The sequence below is a fragment of the Vulpes vulpes genome, chromosome 2 (assembly GCF_048418805.1).
Source record: "Vulpes vulpes isolate BD-2025 chromosome 2, VulVul3, whole genome shotgun sequence".
NCBI lineage: Eukaryota > Metazoa > Chordata > Mammalia > Carnivora > Canidae > Vulpes > Vulpes vulpes.
In genome coordinates this window covers 91,971,067-91,990,556 of record NC_132781.1, presented here as the reverse complement: position 1 = coordinate 91,990,556, position 19,490 = coordinate 91,971,067, and the positions used below count along the sequence as shown (strand labels likewise).

At 39.3% G+C, this 19,490-nt stretch overlaps 1 protein-coding gene across 4 annotated transcripts in view; it reads left to right on the top strand.

Moving 5' to 3' along the window:
• MPP7 (MAGUK p55 scaffold protein 7) overlaps positions 1–19,490 on the top strand; it is a 302,487-nt gene that overhangs the window by 91,899 nt on the left and 191,098 nt on the right. The window lies entirely within an intron of this gene.

The following is a 19,490-nucleotide window of genomic DNA, read 5'->3' as shown; positions in this document are numbered from 1 at the left end:
TTATATGTAGCTGTAGAGGAAGGGAGTTCAGGATTTTTTTATGTCACTATCTTCAATTACCTCCCTGTTCGCCTCTATTCTTTCTTTCTTTTTTGTTTTAAAGATTTTATTTATTTAATCATGAGAGAAACAGAGAAGCAGAGACACAGGAAGAGGGAGAAGCAGGCTCCCTGGAGGAAGTCTGATGCAGGACTCGATCCCAGGACCTCCATCCAGGCCACCCACCTCTTTTCTTGAATGGCATTTTTACTAAGCAAAGAATGCTAGGTTGGCTATTATTACTTACCTACTTATTTTTAGTATAGTGAAAGATGATGAAATGATATCTTTAAAGTAGCTATTTAGGAGTCAGCTATCAGGATCTCTGCTTTTTATTTTTTTATATTGGAGTTCAATTTGCCAACATGTAGCATATCACCCAGTGCTCATCCTGTCAAGTGCCCCCTCAGTGCCTGTCACCCAGTCACCCCCACACCCCACCCAGCTCCCGTTCAACAACCCCTTGCTTGTTTCCTAGAGTTAGGAGTCTCTCACGTTTTGTCACCCTCTCTGATATTTCCCACTCATTTTCTCTCCTTTCCCCTTTATTCCCTTTCACTTTTTTTATATTCCCCAAATGAATGAGACCATAGAATGTTTGTCCTTCTCCGACTGACTTATTTCACTTGGCATAATACCCTCTAGTTCCATCCATGTTGAAGCAAATGGTGGGTATTTGTCGTTTCTAATTGCTGAGTAATATTCCATTGTATACATAGACCACAGCTTCTTTATCAATTCATCTGTCGATGGACACCGAGGCTCCTTCCACAGTTTGGCTATTGTGGACATTGCTGATAGAAACATTGGGGTGCAGGTGTCCCGACGTTTCATTGCATCTGAATCTTTGGGGTAAATCCCCAACAGTGCAATTGCTGGGTCGTAGGGCAGGTCTATTTTTAACTCTTTGAGGAACCTCCACACAGTTTTCCAGAGTGGCTGCACCAGTTCACATTCCCACCAACAGTGTAAGAGGGTTCCCCTTTCTCCACATCCTCTCCAACATTTGTGGTTTCCTGCCTTGTTAATTTTCCCCATTCTCAATGGTGTGAGGTGGTATCTCATTGTGGTTTTGATTTGTATTTCCCTGATGGCAAGTGATGCGGAGCATTTTCTCATGTGTTTGTTGGCCATGTCTATGTCTTCTGTTCTTTTGTGAAATTTCTGTTCATGTCATTTTCCCATTTCATGATTGGATTATTTGTTTCTTTGGTGTTGAGTTTAATAAGTTCTTTATAGATCTTGGATACTAGTCCTTTATCTGATAGGTCATTTGCCAATATCTTTTCCCATTCTGTAGGTTGTCTTTTAGTTTTGTTGAATGTTTCTTTTGATGTGCAGAAGCTTTTTATTTGATGAAGTACCAATAATTCATTTTTGCTTTTGTTTCCCTTGCCTTCAAGGATGTATCTTGCAAGGAGTTGCTGTGGCCAGGTTAAAAAAGTGTGTTGCCTGTGTTCTCCTCTAGGATTCTGATGGAATCTTGTCTCACATTTAGATCTTTCATCCATTTTGAGTTTATCTTTGTGTATGGTGTAAGAGAATGGTCCAGTTTCATTCTTCTGCATGTGGGTGTCCAATTTTCCCAGCACCATTTATTGAAGAGATTGTCCGTTTTCCAGTGGATAGTCTTTCTTGCTTTGTCGAATATTACTTGACCATAGAGTTGAGGGCCCATTTCTGGATTCTCTATTCTGTTCCATTGATCTATGTGTCTGTTTTTGTGCCAGTACCACACTGTCTTGATGACCACAGCTTTGTAGTACAACCTGAAATCTGGCATTGTGATACCCCCAGATATGGTTTTCTTTTTTAATATTCCCCTGGCGATTCAGGGTCTTTTCTGATTCCACACAAATCTTAAGGTGATTTGTTTCAACTCTCTGAAGAAAGTCTGTGGTATTTGGATAGGGCTTGCATTGAACATGTAAATTGCCCTGGGTAGCATTGACATTTTCACAATATTAATTCTGCCAATCCATGAGCATGGAATATTTTTCCATCTCTTTGTGTCTTCCTCAATTTCTTTCAGAAGTGTTCTATAGTTTTTAGGGTATAGATCCTTTACCTCTGTGGTTAGGTTTATTCCTAGGTATCTTATGCTTTTGGGTGCAATTGTAAATGGGATTGACTCCTTAATTTCTCTTTCTTCAGTCTCATTGTTAGTGTATAGAAATGCCACTGATTTCTGGGCATTGATTTTGTATCCTGCCACACTGCCGAATTGTGGTATGAGTTCTAGCAATCTTGGGGTGGAGTCTTTTGGTTTTTTAATGTAGAGTATCATATCATCTGCGAAGAGGGAGAGCTTGACTTCTTTGTCAATTTGAAAACCTTTTATTTCTTTTTGTTGCCTGATTGCTGAGGCTAGGACTTCTAATACTATGTTGAATAATAGTGGTGAGAGTGGACATCCCTGTCATGTTCCTGATCTTAGGGGAAAGGCTCCCAGCGTTTCCCCATTGAGAATAATATTTGCTGTGGGCTGTTCGTAGATGGCTTTTAAGATGCTGAGGAATGTTCCCTCTATCCCTACACTCAGAAGAGTTTTGTTCAGGAATGGATGCTGTATTTTGTCCAATGTTTTCTCTGCATGTATTGAGATGATCATATGGTTCCTGTTTTTTCTCTTGTTGATGTGATCTATCACATTGTTTTATGAATGTTGAAGCAGCCTTGCATCCCGGGGATAAATTCCACTTGATCATGGTGAATAATCTTTTTAATGTACTGTTGGATCCTATTGTCTAGTATCTTGTTGAGAATGTTTGCATCTGTGTTCATCAGGGATATTGGTCTATAATTCTCCTTTTTGGTGGGGTCTTTGGTTTTGGAATTAAGGTGATGCTGGCCTCATAGAAAGAGTTTGGAAGTATTCCATCTGTTTCTATCTTTCAGAACAGCTTTCATAGAATAGGTATCATTTCTTCTTTAAGCATTGGATAGTATTCCCCTGGGAAGCCATCTGGCCCTGGACTTTTGTGTCTTGGGAGGTTTTTGATGATTGCTTCAATTTCCTGCCTGGTTATTGGCCTGTTTAGGTTTTCTGTTTCTTCCTGTTCCAGTTTTTGTAGTTTTTGGTTTTCTAGAAATGCGTCCATTTCGTCTAGATTGCCTAATTTATTGGCGTATAGCTGTTCATGATATGTTTTTAAAATCATTTGTATTTCCTTGGTATTGGTGGTGATCTTTCCTTTTTCATTCGTGATTTTATTAATTTGAGTCTTTCTCTTTTGTTTTTAATAAGGCTGGGTAATGGTTTATCTATCTTATTAATTCTTTCAAAGAACCAACTCCTGGTTTTGTTGATCTGTTCCACAGTTCTTATGGTCTCTGTTTCATTGAGTTCTCAAATCTTTATTAATTCTCTTCTTCTGGGCATAGGTTTTGTTTGCTGTTTTTTCTCTAGCTCCTTTAGGTGTGAGGCTAGCTTTTGTATTTGATTTTTTTTCCAGTTTTTTGAGGGATGCTTGTATTGCAATATATTTTCCTCTCAGGACTGCTTTTGCTGTATCCCAAAGATTTTGAACGGTTGTGTCTTCCTTCTCTTTAGTTTCCATGAATCTTTTTAATTCTTCTCTAATTTCCAGGTTAACCCTTTCATCTTTTAGTAGGATGCTCTTTAACCTCCACCTGTTTGAATTTCTTCCAAATTTCTTCTTGTGATTGAGTTCAAGTTTCAAAGCATTATGGTCTAAAAAAATATGCAGGGGACAATCCCAATCTTTTGGTATTGGTTAAGTCCTGATTTGTGACCCAGTGGTCTATTCTGGAGAAAATTCCATGTGCACTTGAGTATGTGTATTGAGTATTGAGTGTGTGTATTCAGTTGCATTTGTAAAGTTATGTAAATATCTGTGAAATCCACCTGGTCCAGGGTATCATTTAAAGCTCTTGTTTCTTTGGAGATGTTGTGTTTAGAAAATCTGTCATTTACAGAAAGCACCGTGTTGAAGTCTCCCAGTATAAGTGTATTATTATCTAAGTGTGTCTTAACTTTGGTTATTAATTGATTGATATACTTGGCAGTTCACATTAGGGGCATAAATAGTCATTATTGTTAGGTCCTCTTGTTGGATAGATTCTTTAAGTATGATATAGTGTCCCTCTTCATCTCTTACTACAGTCTTAGGGATGAACTTTAATTATCTGGTATAAGGATTGCTACCCCTGCTTTCTTTTGAGGACCATTTGAATGGTAAATGGTTCTGCAACCTTTTATTTTCAGGCTGTAGGTGTCCTTAGGTCTAAAATGAGTCTCTTGTAGACAGCAAATAGATGGGTCTTGCTTTTTTATCCAGTCTGAAACCCTGTGCCTTTTGATGGGATCATTAAGCCCATTCACGTTCAAAGCTACTACTGAAAGATATGAATTTAGTGTCATCATAATACCCATTCAGTCCCTGTTTTTATGCATTGTTTCTTTGGGCTTCCTCTTTCTTTTATCGAGTCCCCCTTAATATATCTTGTAGAGCTGGTTTGGTGGTCACATATTCTTTCAGTTTCTGCCTATCTTGGAAATTCTTTATCTTTCCTTCTATTCTGAATGAGAGCTCTGCTGGATAGAGTATTCTTGGCTGTAGGTTCTTCTCATTTAGGTCCTGACTATATCCTGCCAGTCCTTCCTGGCCTGCCAGGTCTCTGTGGAGAGGTCTGCTGTTAAACTAGTATTTCTCTCCATATGAGTTAGGGATCTCTTGTCTCTTGCTGCTTTAAGGATCTTTTGTTTCTCTGGAATTTGTAAGTTTCACTGTTAAATGTTGAGGTGTTGAACGGTTTTCATGGATTTCAGGAGAGGATCTCTCTCTCCTGGATATGAATACCTGTTTCTGTCCCCACGTGAGGGGGTTTCTCAGGTATAATTTGTTCAAATACACTTTGTGGTCCCTCTGCCCCTTTCAGCGCCCTCTGGAACCCCAGTTAAACATAGATTTTTCCTTTTGAGGCTGTCATTTATTTCCCTTAACCTTTCCTCATAATCTTTTGTTTTTCTCTTTTTTCCTCACTTCCTGCCTTGCCATCAGCTTGTCTTTTATGTCACTCACGCATTCGTCTACCTCATTAACTCTTGTTGTTAGGATCTCCAGTTTCGATGGCATCTCATTTAATTGATTTTTAAATTCGTCCTGAGTAGATCTAAATTCTCCAGTCATGATGTCTGTTGAATCCTTTATGCTTTTTTCCAGAGCCACCAGTAGCTTTCTAATTGTGCTTCTGAATTGGTTTTCTGATATCGATTTGTAATCCAAATTCTATAACTCTGTGGGAGAGAGGACTCTTTCTGATTCTTTCTTTTGTGGTGAGTTCTTCTTTCTAGTCATTTTGCTCAGTGCAGAGTGTCTAAAATCAAGTTGTACTGGAAAAAGGAATGAAAAAAAAAGGAGGGGGGAAGAACAAAAAACAAAAACACAAACAAGGAGGGGTAGCCTCTGATTCTATATACTATAAGTCCCCCACTTCCCCTGGAGCTTTACAGCGCTGCTTGGTTAAGAACTTGCTCTTCCCTGTCCTTCCAGCGGGTCCTCTGGGGGGAGGGGCCTGCGGTGCCGATTCTCAGATGTATGTACCTGGTTGACCTGCACTGCCCCCTGCCAGGTGCACGCTTCCGTGGCAGCTGTTTATCCTGTGAGGCCCCTGTTCGCTGGCGGCCCTGCTCAGTCCCAGGCACAAGGTGACACAGGGAGGAACAACAAGACTGGTGGTGGCCAGATCTCCATCCCTGGAGTCACCCCTGCAGTAACTACCACAGCTCCCAGTCCGCAGTGTCCTGGATGCTCTGGGGGCAGGGGGCCCCGATCTGCACAGCTCGGGCCCCCCCAGCGGCAGGAGCGTCCTTGCTGCCCTGTGTTCTCCCGGCCTCTGCCTGTCCCGGGGGGAGCGCTGGATCTTGGGCTGTGTCCCCCGCGCCCTGGGCTCCGGGGCCTTCGCCGCTCGAATTGCGCTCCCGGGCCGTGCAGTGGCCACAGCCTGAGCCGCCGCGAGCTGCTCCCGGGGCCCCGCCGGCGCGTTAGGGAGCTCGGCCTGTGGTGTGTGGCGCACTCTCCCCCGGTGCGCACCTCCTCTGTTAGTGCCCCTGGGAGCCTGAGGCATCCCCGCCCCTCCTGGGATCCTGCCCGAACTCCCTGCGAGCACCTTTGCCTCCGGGAAGATGGGTGAAGCTGCCACTTCTACGGGACAGGGCTCTCCTGTCCTGGGGACACTCACCCTGGCCTCAGCCCGGCTCCTCACGGGGGCCACTCCTCCTTGGATGCTTTTTTATTTCTTTATTGTTTTTTTTTCCGTCTTCCTACCTTGATAGAAGCGCGAACTCTTCTCACTGCAGCATTCCAGCTGGTCTCTCTTTAAATCTCAGGCCGAATTCGTAGATTTTCAGGATGATTTGAAGGTTATCTAGGTAAGTTGGTGGGGACAGGTGACTTGGGGACCCTACTCTTCTGCCCTCTTGCCCCGCACCCCCCATCTCTGTTTTGAAGTAATCTTTCAAACCATGTTTTTTCTTTGGTTGTTTTTAAGACTTCAATACTTACATACCTTTTTATTTTTTTAAAATAAGTTCTCTTTAATTCTTTTAAAAATGTTTGGCCAGGGGACGCCCGGGTGGCTCAGCAGTTGATTGCCTGCCTTTGGTCCGGTGTGTGATCCTGGAGGCCGGAGATCGAGTCCCACGTTGGGCTCCCTGCGTGGAGCCTGCTTCTCCCCCTGCCTGTGTCTCTGCCTCTCTCTCTCTCTTTCTGTGTCTCTCATGAATAAATAAATAAAATCTCTAAAAAAAAAATATTTGGCCAACATTGTTTACACCATAGGCTCATCTTAAATCTGGTTAACCTTATTTCCAACATCAAAAGATGAAGTTTGATCCTTAAAGTTAATCAATTCGAATGAAGAAAGGTTTGACTATATCACTGCAATATTCCACTAGCCACAAGCCCTTTGAAATAGCCAGAATGGACTTTATTGGCCTTGCCAGTGTCCCACAAATGTTTCGTTCTCATCTTTCATTTAAAAGATTAATTATTTTTCCTTTTTGATAATGTGTATATTTCATTGTAGAAAATCAGGGTCTTCAACTTGCTGCTGTTTTTTCTTCAAAATGTTCCCAAAATGAGGTATATGCTACAGTTTTGCATTGATCATGTTTTTATTTTTACAGTTCTCTTCCAGAGCAAATCAAGCTCATTAAGTGTGTGGCTGACTGCGAGCTGTTCTGTGTGAACAGAAAGCAGTGTGTGAATTAACATTTGGATACAACTTATTTTTTGTTTATTAGTACATGTTGCTTCATTCCTTAAATTGAATCAGGACACTTATTCTTGTCCTTGTTACTGCTCATCAGGTATTTATGAATGAAGCAAAAAAGTCTTCTTCATGTAATATGTGTTTTTCATTCTTAAACAGAAAAAAATCACTAAGTGGCTCTCACAGGTGGGTTTTCACTTCTGTTCTATTAGTAGTTTTTTTGTAAGGTAAATATATGCTAGCATATTACATATTAGCAGTTACTTTTCTACATTGCATGCTCTTGATATTACAAAACGCCCAACAGTCATTTTTTTTTTTTTGAGTTTTTCAAATGAATGGCTTTATTTATTACAGTGGGTAATAGCAGTAGACTTTCCTGCAGTACAGAGTCACCTTCAATAAATAGTGTTAATTGGAGACAGTGAAAAGTTTATACACAAAAGAAGCAGGTGAATCAGACTAGACCAGATCTAGAGGGGGATACAGAAGGAAATTCTCTATTTGTTTCATTGTGGTCTGTTAGATTTTATATATCATCTTGTTGTGATTATATTTTAGTCTTTACACAAATGCCATGTAAACAAGTTGCTGAATATGTTGTGTCTCATGGCATTGTACAGAACTTTGTGCAACAGTCATTTTATATAAGAATTCTGCCAATAGTTTTCTTTTTTAAAAATAATTTTCATTCATTTTGTAGTATTTGTTTTTCATTTTGAGACACATTTTATAATCTTACTGGTAATAGTGTGATTTCTATTTTAGCTGTAAGGAGTACAAGGTTTCATAATGTACATATAGAAGACTTTCAGGTTTTTCTTTAATGTAAGATACATATATAAAATTTGCCATTTTTACCATGTTAATGTACAGTTTAGTGGCATTAGGTATATTCAGAATGTCGTGCAAACATCACTCTCTATTTCCAAAACCTTCTCATCACTCTACACAGAAACTCTGTGGCTGTTAAGCACTAACTTCACTTGTTGCCCACCCCCAGCTCCCAACAACCACCCTTCTACTCTTTGTCTCTAGATCTTAACTGTTTTACATAGTTCACGTAAGTGGAACTATACAGTATTTCCCCTTTTGTAACTGTACCGTTTCATGTAATGCTTTCAAGTTCATCCATGTTGTAGCATGTATCAGAATCTCATTCTTTTTCATGGTTGAATAATATTCTACTATGTGTATACCTCGTCTTCATACATCAGTTTCTTATACCCTTCCGTATTTAAATATTGTCTGAATGGAAGCATTACTTTTGTGTTCTTATTAAGTAGATTAGTTATAATATGGTTCGTTATTAGGGAACACTTTTGACATTACTATTTAAGACCTATCAGTCTGGGAGTTGAAAAAATTATTGCATTTGCAATAGGTTTCTTTTGTTGTTGTTTTGACAGCTTGAATGCTTTATGAGTCATGAGTTGATAATTAAAGGTGATCAAAACGCATAAGGAAGTCCCAGTAATTATAGGAAAAGAAAGTCCTCACTCTTGAGCAAAAGCAAAATGTAATCAGAGATGAATTTGCTCCCTATTATTTGTAATAAGGAAGAATAGTGTGAGTCTGAAATATTATGCCCTAACCTTTTCCCAATTGTTTTTGCAAGTGCCTTTTAGACAATAAAATGGAAAAACACAGACAATAAAATGTAAAAATACAGATAATAAAATGGCTTACAAGGTGCAGTATGATCTAACTCCTGCCTACATTTCCTTTCAAATTTTATCACAATTTCTCTGTGGCTCATTATGTTCCAGCCACACTGTCCTTTCAGTACCCTGGGCTCTTCCTGAGAACCTCAGCTCATGATGGACTTTCTGCTAGAATGCGCTCCTCTCTCGCTTGATTGTCCCCTCCATACCCCTTTAATTCAGGTCTGTTTAATTTCACCTTCTTAGAGTAACTTCCCTCTGTTAAAAAAAAAAACAATATTCAGGTAAATTTGAGGATCTAATTGGCTTGATTAAATGATTCGAGTATCGGGCAGTATCCCTCCTAGCAAGAAGAGGGGAGCTCTGAGTTCTACAAAATGGGAGGGTTTTTTTTTTTTTTTTTTTTTTTTTTTTTTTAAGTGGGGCAAGAAAGTTATCAGCAAGGGAAAAGGGTGGTTCTAGGCAAGACAGTTTTCCCTTAGGGGGAAGGATAGGGGCTCTTACCATGCAGATAACCTCATCTCCCTTTGTGGGATGGAGAGGGCCTGTGTGGCAGCCTCATTGGCCTGATTGGAGAAACATTTTTTTTAGAGATTTTGTTTATTTGAGGTGGGGTACAGGGGAGAAGCAAAGGGAGGGGAACTGGAGTCCCCACATTGGACTCCCTGCATGAGGCCTGCTTCTCCCTCTCCCTGTGTCTCTGTCTCTGTCTCTCTCATGAATAAATAAAATCTTTAAAAAAAAAAACCCAAAAAACAATTGTGACCACATTTGAAATGTAATTAAGAATATTGTAGTTTACAGTTTTAACTGCTAATTCTTAGCATGGATGTAATGCATCCTGCTGAATTTTTCCTTGTTGGCAACATTTTATAATAGCCCTTGAGTTTTCCAGTTAAAAGGGCATTTTAACAAAAATATTTGGAGACTTTAGTTTCTCCAGGAGTATTTGGCCTTTGTTCATTTTTAAAGTTCAGTGTTCAGATGTTCCCTTTTGAAATGAAAAGTATTGTCAGGTATATTACATTTTTTCTCAGTTGTTGACTAGCAGACCTCTTTCGGAGGCTTGTTTATGATCAGCATCATTTTATCAGTACTTTCGTCAGCCCTGTGAAGTCCTGTAGTTTTGCAGTCGTGTTTATGGCATCCAATATAAAATCCAATGACCTAGTGTAGAGAGCATGTGTTAGATGGGAAGGAATGTTTAAATGAGGGCTTGTTGGTGAATATCATAATGTCTATATTCCTGTAATCTTGGATTGTTTGGGAATTAGATCTTAAATATTCAGAAGATTGGAACCTCTATGTATTAGTATTTTTTTTTCTCCAACATTTGTTTTAGAGGGAGGGAGGGAGGGAGCAAGTGGGGGGGGGTGCAGAAGAAGGAGAGAGAATCTCAAGCAGACTCCACACTGAGCACAGAGCCCAATGTGGGGCTCAATCTCATGACCCAGAGACCGTGACCTGAGCCAAGATCAAGAGTCAGATGCTTAATCGACTCAGGCACCCAGGTACCTCTGTATTACTATATTCAATGACTGGGCTTCTATAAACTAATTTTAAGTCTTTCATCTATCTTAGTTAATTGAGTATATCGCTTGATATAGTTGCGTAGTATACAATTTCCAAACATGATGGTGATAAGTGAATGCTGTGAAGGTTAATAGAAAAGCTCTGACAAGCTTAGCTTCTGCAGCACTGGCACAGTCTTCTGAAAACAGGCAAAAATCGTAATCCTGTTGCAAATTTAAACCCAGGTGAATAAAATCTTAATTGATTTTTTTTTTTCCTTCAGTAGTGCTAAGTTGCCAGTGGAAACTGCCCGTGGGCCACATGAGAACCACTGGACTCTCTGCTCAGCAGTCTGTACCTTAAGAAACAATCTGTTCTCAAATAAATAAATAAAAATAAAAAAAGAATTAATCTGTTCTCTTGCACTGTTTCCTGTGAGGCTTGGAGCCCAGTTAGCAATTTGGAATACGTCCCTCCTTGCTCTCCCAGCAATTTCTTGGTCAGGAGAACATGCCACATTAAATGGCATTTAAATTAAAGGGAATATTTCTTGGTGGTCTTCTTATGAAATAAGAGTAGTTACATCGAAAGGCTATTTTTATAGCCCAGTTTTCTGTATATGCTTGTGTGTATATATATGGGCTGTCTTTTTAAAACTTTTGGATGCAAACTATGTTTTGAAAGAAAATAGGCCTTTTTATAAAAGCCCTAAAAATGCCAATTCTCTCAAAACATGTAAACAGGTAGAAGCATGCACTTTAAATTAAAATGTATAACAATGCATTTTAGAATCAGTGAAGTTTTTGGAGACTACAGGTGTCTCAGGAGCAAGGCTGACTGCACTCAGTATCCTAGGAGAGGGGAGATGGATGAAGTGAGATGAAGTTCCAAGTCAGAAGAGATCAGTGCCAGCTTTTGGGGTAGGTGAAACAAGGGGCACTTGATCTGGAATTTAGGGATGAATAGGATTTGGACATAATATTATTTTACATGGCAGAAACTTGGAAATTTCTTCTAAAGGAATAATTTTCCTTAGGAACGTGAATTACAGTTAGCTAATGAGTTCCATGGAAATGAACTTTCCCCCATCCTGGTCTCTTTTGAAACTCTACTGAACACTTCATCATGTGACCTCCCTTCAGTTTTTGATAGAAATACATTCCTAACTTACCTGAAAAAACTTTTTTCTCTTTGGTAATATAAATTGTATTTAATGTGTTTATATTTGCTTTCAGAATCTGTCATTCAGAAGACATGACTTTTTTTTCATTTAGAAGTTGAGGGATACATGGTAAGTGGTTACAGTAAAGATGGAGATCAAATTGAGATGGTTTTCTGCCATTAAGATGTAATTAAATAGCTCTCGTATAGGGCCAATGAAATTGATAAAATTTAAAAATATGTTTTATTTGCCAGAACTCACATTAAATATTAAACTTCTCTTTCCGCTGTAGTGCGCTTGAACCTGCTACATTTTTAAGTACTGTTTAGGAAGCTCAAATAGACATGTGTTGGTAAGATATGGCACAGGGTACCTAAGGCCTCTATATTTTGCTTTGCTGTTGCTTGTCAAGTGAGGATTGTGGAAAAATCACCCCTGTACATATTGTGCAAGAATTTTTGTAATTGAATTTTAATAATGCAATTTGCATGTAAAGAGATGGTTAGCAATTGGCTTCATTTATGTAGGGATCCTAATTGGTTTGATTTCATTTTTTCCTGAATGACAATGTAAGGATTCAACACTTTTGGTAGAAAAATTTCTCACTGCTCGAATGATTTGCATTGGTACCTTTATCTTCTACTCAATTCTTTATGTGTACTAGATCTCTTTCCAGATATTCTGTTAGGTTTCAGCAGACCTAGCTGGGCCAGTCTTTTGAGGGGTTTTACTTCCTGATGGTTATGATTTCTGTTAGAAACAAAATTTCAAGCTGTTTACAGAAGACTCATGTGGTTTTAAAGGTGAAGCATTTAGGTTCATGGTCAACAGTTGCAAACCACCAATTTACTACTTTTTGCTTAAAAATAAAATATAGTTACAACTTAGGCTATTCCACTTATTAAAATCCATGTATGGATGTACCATAGTTATTAATCGGGAGCTCTCGAACCTACCACGACTTTTCCCCACGAGTGAAGGTTTTTTACACAATTTGGTAATGTGAAGTTTCTTAGCACAACTATTGTATTTTTCTGTAACAGATTGTTCTTGGGGAATATCATGAGGGCCATTTCAGGAGAATATCTGAAAAGAAAGCCATTATAAATAATTCTGGATGCTTCTAGGAGCTTTTCCTTCCCTTGATTGCTTACTGATTCAACTAATGAGCCTCTGGGAGGAAGTGATAAAGATAATGGCAGCCACTCCGTAACAGCTAGGGTCATCCATGGGCGAGGCACTTTTTATGCGTTCATCTCCTAACAAAACACAGAGGCACTGGTTAGGTGTTAAGAACTCATGCTTTATCTCTGTGGACTCTTATCATCCTGAGAGAAATGCCCATTTCCCTTTCTCCAGCGCCAGCTGTACACTGGGAGGCTCCCTTGTTTTTACTTGGTGTCTCTTGCAATTTTCTTCCTGATTAAGGTTAGCACCTGTCAGTGTGTCCATTACATACCATTAATACACTGAATGTAGGAGGATGAGAAGTAAGATTTAGGTTGCTGTTCTGCAGGGAAAGCTGAAGTCCAGATAAACTCTATTTGGCTTGGCCTCACTACAAGGTAGGTTCAATTTTAACTGTATTATGATTACTGAAATAAATGAAAATAAATCCTATCATGCAATTAACTACAATAAAACAAATACAGTACTTTACCGTCCATAGCCAAGTGTTTCAGGCTAGGAGGCCTGGTAACCGGTTACATGTAGCGTATGTGTAATTCATTTTTCCAAAAGACAGTTATAGGCCATAATTCATAAGCGTTTTGAAGTAATTTTCATTTTGCTGTGGTTTTATCTTGTGAATGAGTACTTTTAAGAGTCAAAGTACAGTTGACCCTTGAACACTGTGGAGGTCAGGGCATCAGCCTCTCTCCAACTCCCTTCCCTGACATAGTTCAAAATATATGTGTAACTTTGGACTCTCTAGAAACTTTACTAATAGCCTGCTGTTGACCAGAAGCCTTACCGATAACATAAACAGGTTGATGAATGTGTTTTCTATGTTGTATGTGTTCTATACTATATTCTTAGAATAGAGTGGGCTAGGGAAAAGAAAATATTATTGAGAAAACCATAAGAGAAAATATATTTACAGTAGCATGCTGTAAAAAAAAATCCATGAATAAATGGGCCTGTGTAGTTCAAACCAATATTTTGTGGTCATCTGTACTGTGCTGCTCCCTTGGTTAGTGGAGGCTGCCCTATGAGGACCACAGACTGCCAACACAGAGCTAATTACCAATGAAATCTGTTTAAAGCTTAGAGGTGGCTTTTAGAAATGGGACTTAAGTACAGGTGTACACACACACCTTCTGTTACCTTGCCTTGATATTATAGGCTTTAGGTCATTGTGTAAAATGTAATTAACAGACTGCAATATTAAAATTATTTAAATCGTTTTGCATATATACAGCAGAGCTTGCCAAATGCTTTAATAAGCTATTTGTGATTGGTGGAGAATATAAGAAAGAATGCTTCTGTTGGGGTTATATTAAAGTATTTTAGTATAGGTCCTCTTGGAAATAAAACATACTTAAAATGAGAAAAATTGAAGCCTGTTATGAATGGCACTGAATAGTGCTGATTACTTTACCTTTGACAAAGTGGAAAATTTAAAGCTGGGTGTATCCCATTTTATTAATATAATAAAATTTTATAGTGTTGCTCTGGGCGTCGATATATGTCCTTTAGTGTTTATTAGCCCTCGGTTATAGTTAAATGTTTTCGTCCTGTGCCTGGCTATCCTGTACAGAACGCAAATATCAAAACCAAGAAAAATACCAAATAAATATGTTTTTATTTTCCTCAAGTCTTTTTCTATAGGATTTCTAACTATTTCAGTTACTTATTCGATTGAGTATGATTGAACACAGAGAACATCTTTTTTATCATTTAACATAGGTTTATAGCTTCCCCAGACTTGTTCTAATAATGAAGCTATGAGGGATATGACAAGAATGGTGATATTAAATTTCTCTAGACTAACAGTAAATTTTTCCATTCTGATGTCAGGAATGCTGAGCATCTGGAATCTGCAAGAAGAGTGAATTGTTCACTGCGGGAACACTTTCATCAAATTCTGAGCTACTTATTCTCTTAGGAACTCCTACTGTCTTGTACAGAATATTCTATTTTTACAGAAGCCGTTTTCTGGAACTGGAAAAATTTCTTCACTTCACACTTCTGTATTTTTGTATGATTGTACATTTAGAGATGTTCCTGTTCTGAGAGTTAATGTCACGTTTCAGTATTAAAGTCATTTTCTTTGGTTTAATAGTAGTAGTTTATATTTGCTCAAATACAATGAAAAAGCAATAGAAAATAAATTGCCCTCAACAAAGATTTCTTTATATAGATGGATCTATGATCTGTACTTTATCATCTTTTTCTTTGAATTTTCAGAATAGCTACAATATGTATCTTGATATCTCATCTTGATTGTGGCATAACTATTTCTATAAACGTGCTATGGAGGTAGAGGGAAGGAATGTGTGAAATTCTCTGTTAGTTTTGGTTAAAACATTTTTTGGGTCAGGAATCATGGATCATGCTGGGTATTTAAAACAATACCTTGGTATAAGTTTTCTGTTTTTTTTTTAAATTATAGCCTTTTAATTTTCCTTAGTGAAAATTTACCTCTGTTTAGCAAATTTTTACTCTGAATTAGAATCTCTTGCATCCTGCGCACACACACACACATCTATACTTTGTTCCTTGAGTTTGGATATAGTATTGCTGATGTTGGTGCTGGGTTTGGTTGGGAGTATCACTGCCTAAAATATGGGCCAGATTCTTTGCTTGGAATACTTCATATTAGTTCTTACTAGTTAATGTCTTCATGTTCGGTGGATACCTAATATATGTTTATAATTCAGTAGTTTGCTTAAAATGAGATATTCTTCTCTCCCTCAGTGGAGTAGTAATTAGTGAGTCATGTATATATCTGCCTCATCTAATGTTCTGTCATCAGCTCAACCTAAACATGGAACCATGAAATTGCCTATCTTCCTTCCACACATGGTCTTGTTATTCAGGTGCATGGGGACGTGGTTTTCCAAATATGTGAACAGTCGTAGTGTCCTATGGATCCTTTATTTTGTAGATTCATTCCTCTTCTGCTACATATTCTTCCTTCCCCCCCGCCACACCCCTCATTCCCATCTTCTCTTCCTTGGGATCCTATTGTTTCAGGTGTACCGCAGCCATGTCTCTAGGCAGACTATGGTCCTTGCTAACTTGAAGTGAATGGTCCAGAGTAGCAGTGACTGCTTATCTACTCATTACATGGATAAGGCCCTCCAGTAACTCTAAGCTGTGTTAAGCATTATTATTTTCATTTAGCTTCAGGTCTATGTAAGCAGATACGAATCCCCTTCAATCCAGTACAAGTGAGCAGAATCATAGTTCATATCCTTTGTCTGCCTCGTTCTCTTCAGGTTTCCTGAACCACAAGCACTTGGGTATGTTGGAGGCTTTTATTTTTTGCTTGGCCCTTGGATTGGTTTTGATGTAGTCCAGATGGTGTGTCTGTACTTGATGGTTTTCTTGATGAAAAGATAGTTCTCTATTGTTTGACAAATGTGACAAGTCTGCTAATTTTCCTCTTTGCCAAAGCATTATGTCTTTATTCTCATCTGTGTGGGAAATAAAGATGTTTCCTGGCTTCTTTTTCACCTAGTACTTCCTAGTCCCCTCTTCTATCCATCTTAAAGATTCAGAAAATAATTTTTATACTTAAGATGACTCTTGTGAGGTGGGTGGGTCCATACCAGATGGTGAGCCTTTTTGGGACTTTCTGGTGTGAGTTTCTGACTCCTGCAGTTTGCTTTCTGAGAATTTTGTTATTTTTGTGTGAAGAAGCTCCTTGGTAAATTTCACATCCCAGAATCTTTTGTTTTCCTATATAACTGTGTAACTTTGAAATGGAAAATAAAATTCTGTCAATTTTTGATCACTTAAACTGCAAATAGGAATGAAGCAAGAGTTCTTGACATTTTTCTTATGAATCTGTTAATTATATCAACAACCCTTTAAAATTTGCTGGGAGACCTGATGTGAAAAGGTTTAAAAACCCAACCACAAGGTGGCTGGGTGGCTCAGTTAAGCATCTGGCTCTTGATTTCAGCTCAGGTCATGATCTCAGGGTCATGAGATTGGGCTCTGCACCCAATGGGGAGTCTGCCTGAGAAGAATCTCTCTTCCTCTCCCTCCCTCTAAAAATAAGTAAATCTTAAAAAAAGAAGAGAACAACCAACCAAACTCTTGAGATGAATTAGACTGCTGGCTGGTTTGCCATGATCTCTGGATGTAGCCAGGGTTCCCCAAGGCTTAGTTCTGCCAAAAGAATGAAGGTAACAGTTTTTATGATAACAAAATGGATCCTGTACCTAGTGAAGCATTTTTAAATGTCACTTCCAGAGTTAAGGGGCCGGAGATCCAGAATGATTGAACAATTTGAGTAGGTGTTTATTGTCAGATCTGTCCTGAGTAATTCTGTTTTCATAAGGCAATGGCCAGTTAGGTATAGTTGATCATCATCCACTGTGTTTCTTTACTATGTCTAATGCTGGTAGTCTGGAGGGAAGTGAGAAGCACCTGTTGTCATCTCAGGATAGGGACTAATATTATTTTTCTGTTATACTTGAAGCGTTTGGCAAGGTCAGTGTGCAACTATCTCAGCATGTTTGGTGCTAATGACGAATGATTGGTTCCCTGGACCTTCAGTCTGGATTTGGAAATAGTACCATGTGCTGGCACACAGTTTACATAAGCCACTATTGTCACAAGTTTGTCAATTAATATGTGATACTGGTATCCTCATAATTGTAGCAATCGATGTTTCTAACAAGTGTTTGTCAGGTATGTCTATTTTGAACATGAGATGATGCCTTGAACTTCAGCTGTCTGAGAACAGAGAACATTTTGTCCTGTTTCTTTTCTACCCTGCTACGCTTTACTCTGGAGACGTCTAGACCCACTTGGGTCAAGGGCACGTGATCACTTATTTTCATTTCTGTCTGATTTGCTCTTTACCCCCAAAACTTGGGATTCTTCACTGTGCATGTATTTACCTATTGTGGAAAGCCTTTCTCCCCTTTAATGTAGTTCAGCACGAGAAACTTAAATTTTTTTATCTGTCTCCTTGATGGTTGGGCATTCTCATGTATTTTGGCATTCAATCTGGAATTTGTTTTTAATTAATAATTTACATAGTAGAGACTGAGTGCAGGAGCGCGAGCAGTGGGGAGGGGCAGTGGGAGAGATCCTCAAGCAGACTCCCCGCAGCACAGAGCCTGACTCTGGGCTGGATCCCAGGACCCTTTACCCTAGGATCATGACCTGGGCCCAGATCAAGAGTTGCATGCTTAACTGACTGAGCCACACAGGTGCCCCAGGAACTCATTTTTATTTTAAAAATGCGTACATAGGTGGTATTGCCACATGGGGGGCATTCTAAGCTTTTCTAAGAGTTCATTTAAATCCTCCTGACAGTCCTTGAGGTCAGTCCTGCTGTGTCAACTTTCAATGTGGATGGAACTGGAGGGTATTATGCTGAGTGAAATAAGTCAATCGGAGAAGGACAAACAGTGTATGTTCTCATTCATTTGGGGAATATGAATAATAGTGAAAGGGAATATAAAGGAAGGGAAAAGAAATGTTGGGAAATATCAGGAAGGGAGACAGAACATAAAGACTCCTAACTCGGGGAAACGAACTAGGGGTGGTGGAAGGGGAGGAGGGCGGGTGTTGGAGGGGAATGGGTGACGGGCACTGAGGTGGACACTTGATGGGATGAGCACTGGGTGTTTTTCTGTATGTTGGTAAATTGAACACCAATAAAAATTAATTAAAAAAAAAAAAAGATAGCAGCACAGAGATGTTAATTCCCAGTGGTGGAATCGGGATTTGTAGTTCTGTCTTTTGGTGTCCTACCCCAGGGCCTTTGTAAGTGCGGTTCTTTTCCTGTTCCTCCAGTTAAGGTCTGTGCTTCCCTGAAGTCAGCACTGTGGTCCCTCCACTGGGGAAGAAGCTTCCCCTGATGTTCGCATTGGCCATGCGCTCCCCTACTAATGCGCCTTTCACAGTTACAACTCTGGTTTTGCTTTCCCTACAGCTTCCTGCACTACACCTGGGGGATGAATCTGTTTGCCTTTCCCCTTGCCCGCAACTTTGCAGCCCCAGTCCTGAACAGTGCCTGGCACACGGCCAGCACCCCATCTTTGCAGAGTGAGGTGGGAAAGGGAGCAGGTGGCATTTTGAAATGCACAGGGTCTCAGACTTTGCCTCCTTCCACACTCCTTGAAATATTGTCAAGTGTGTTATGTTAAACCTGCTCGTGAAACTTGAAGGAAGTATGTTAGCATGATTGTTTTGTCTTTCAGATATTCTCCAGGGTCCTGAAGGAGGGGAAGAAGACAGCAGTAGCTGTCACCAGAAAGTTAACTATTTAGTGCATTGGGATAGGATTGCATGGCTAGAGTTATGCTTTCAGGGAATAGCAAGAAGCCAACATCTGTGGCTGGAATGGAATTTTGGGGGAAGTTGTGAGCGATAGGGCTGCAGAAAGGTTTATGTCAGATTATTACCCAGCAGCAAAATTATTAAAATTATAAAAGTAATATCAATTTTGTAAAATCTCAAGCAGTGCAGAAATGTATATGGCAAAAAAGGAAAGTAATTGTTTCCTATTCTGGTTTCTCTTCCTAAATGGCACACTGATAGCAGTGGTGGATTGGTGGTGTAGGTGGCCCTCTGGGCTTTCTGGAAGTGTAATGAATGAGTGCCTAAATGAGGAAATCACTGGATAAAGGGAATGCCAGCTTTCAATTGTCGTATTGTCAGTAATGTACCCCAATTTATGACTTCCCTGC